Consider the following 2,470-nt stretch of genomic DNA (forward strand, 5'->3'; position numbering starts at 1 on the left):
TGTCACTGTAAGTAGCAGACTTTCTAGCAGAGAATAATACTGTTTTTATTGCTATTTTCTTTTAGAATACTGTTTGAGTCTTAATTTTTTTTAAGAATATAGGACAGGCATATATAAGCATTATGCTTCAGTCTGTACCTTTTCAGTCACTGTAAAATCAAATATTGTTAAATGATTGTGTATATTGTATTGTGTGAGATGATGACTGAATAAACTACTACTACTACTACATTCCACTCCAAGCGTGCATCTTTTTTGTATAGTTTGCATTGGTTTGTGCAGCTTATTCTTCTTCCATTGTGAGTGAGACATATGCCTAACAGTGTTATCTTTGTATTTATTATTTTGCAGAACACAGTGTCAAGCTCTGACATGCCAGGCGCTGCAAGACGTGAGCAGCTACTGTGAAGAGAGTCGCTGCAAGAACCAGTGGGTCCCTTATCTGGAACTGCAGGAGCGCTGAACCTCACGGTGAAAATGGCGTGAAAGCGATGAGAAGTTAATAAAAAGCTGTCCTTCTTCAGGGGAGGTGAAAGGCGTTCAGAAGAAGGGGGAATCCACAGCCGACGGTCACGGTACTGCTGCTGCTGCTGCTGGGAGCGGAAAGGTTCCGCCATGACGCACCGACCGGGCCAGCCCCTGTTGTCTTCCTCCGCAGAAAGGAGAGAGGTGTGGAACCAACTGTGAGGAGTAACGCTGCTGCGGGGCCCAGTATTGGGGCGTGAGGAGGGTGACAGCAGCGTGGGAACAACAGACTTGCAGTTCGGATGTTGCATAGCCTGGACTGGAGAGACGGAGGGCGACGAACTGAAAGGACACTGTATCACTCGGTATACAGACTCGAATCCGGGGCACAAGCCCCGTGCTACCGAAATGATCACTACGAAACTTTACCATATGTTTAGGTAGTGACAATTCTAGCTAGCTTAAAGTTACACACTGCTTTTCAGACTTTGGAACACATTTATTTCAAAAGTATGTGACTTAGCTGCGTTATTTCTAAACCTAGCTGCATTTCTGGCAGACGCTCTCTGATTGGCACTAACTGACGCTCTCTGATTGGCCACTGACGCCCAATCGCGTGACGAGCTGTGTCTTTGCCCATTTCCGCGTCGAACAGCCTGGCGTTCTATCGCCATGCTCTAAGACAAACTCTAACCTTAACCAACTTTGAAAGAGTGCCTAAGCTTAACCGTCGAAAGAACTTGCCGTCACGCTCTAAGACAAACTCTAACCTTAACCAACTTCGAAAGAGTGCCTAAGCTTAACCAGTGTAGAAACAGGCGTCGGCCAATCAGAGAGCGTCAGTTGCCAGAAATGCGGCTAGGTTTAGAAATAACGCGACTTAGCTACTTACCATGCAGCCATGAGGGACAGGGAGGCAGTGTCAATGCCTGGTCAAAAATGCAGGGGTGTGGCTAAAAACCAGGCTCAGCCAATGGACTAAAACTCCTGTGTTTCGGTAGTGACATGAAAACTAGGGACAATGTTTTTTTAGTATAGTTTTTTAATTAAAAAATTAAACCCACAATAAGTCTAAATCGTTCAACTTCTGTTTTGTTTTTGTTTTTTGATCCACTTTTTCTCCCATTTTTCTATATTTTCTCCCATCCCAATTTCGTATCATCCAATTCAACCCTCCCCTGTCACGAACGCTGTTTCTTGCCTCCCACAAGCCGGCTGCAATGTGGACTAAGTCATACATAGCACAAGTCCCCTCCGGTACTTGAGGTAACAGCAGTCGCATCTTTTCACCTGCGCAGCTCGATCTCTCAGTGTCGAGGAGTAACGCGTGGGAGGCTCACGCTGCCCCCGACACTTCCTGATTCTACTGCGCAGGCGCACCAACCGACTTGTAGGAGTCGCTTGTTCACAACGTTCGATCCCCACCCTTCAGTTTCCCTCCCCGTAATACGGCCAATGTGTATTACTGCGGACGACCAGCTAAACTGAAAACAATGTGGAGAGCTGGATTCGAACACGCGAATCCTAGCGTCTCCACACTGGTGGCGAGTGCCTTGCCCACTACACCACCTAGCCGCCCCTCGTTCAACTTCTGTTTAAACTTTATCATGAAGATCTTTGAAATTACACTATTGAACTAAATCTAAAAAATGTTTTAAGTGTTATTTACATACATTGAAATTTACATGTCAGGGTTTGGGACAGCTACTTCCCAATAGAAAGTACCCTATAAATGATGATTTTGTATATATTTAGCTCATCACAATATAATTTAATGTCGTGGGTTTAAGTAGATCATAACATATTCTTAGTAAATATCTATGTCTGAATACTTAATTGTTTTGTTAAATAGTTTTTCTTGTTGTGGGACTGCACTTTGAACTAATTCGGTAGAATGCCCCATTTATGAAATGCAATGTGAATGAACTGAACTGCACAGCAACTAGATGCTATTAGTGATCATTCATTATCAGTGTGATGATCAGAGCAACAAATACCTATGGAT

At 44.0% G+C, this 2,470-nt stretch overlaps 1 pseudogene across 1 annotated transcript in view; it reads left to right on the forward strand.

Annotated features, from left to right (window-relative positions):
• LOC311236945 (growth arrest and DNA damage-inducible protein GADD45 beta-like) overlaps nucleotides 1-694 on the forward strand; it is a 1,873-nt pseudogene extending 1,179 nt beyond the window's left edge. The window contains exons 3-4 of the transcript in view: nucleotides 1-7; nucleotides 352-694. The exon at nucleotides 1-7 is cut by the window's left edge and continues 276 nt beyond it. The product of the transcript in view is annotated as a growth arrest and DNA damage-inducible protein GADD45 beta-like (transcript). The remainder of the gene's footprint in view (nucleotides 8-351) is intronic.
• The last annotated feature ends 1,776 nt before the right edge of the window (nucleotides 695-2,470 follow it).

The sequence above is a fragment of the Notolepis coatsorum genome (genome assembly GCF_963971535.1).
Source record: "Notolepis coatsorum genome assembly, chromosome: 11".
NCBI classification, from domain to species: Eukaryota; Metazoa; Chordata; class Actinopteri; order Aulopiformes; family Paralepididae; genus Notolepis; species Notolepis coatsorum.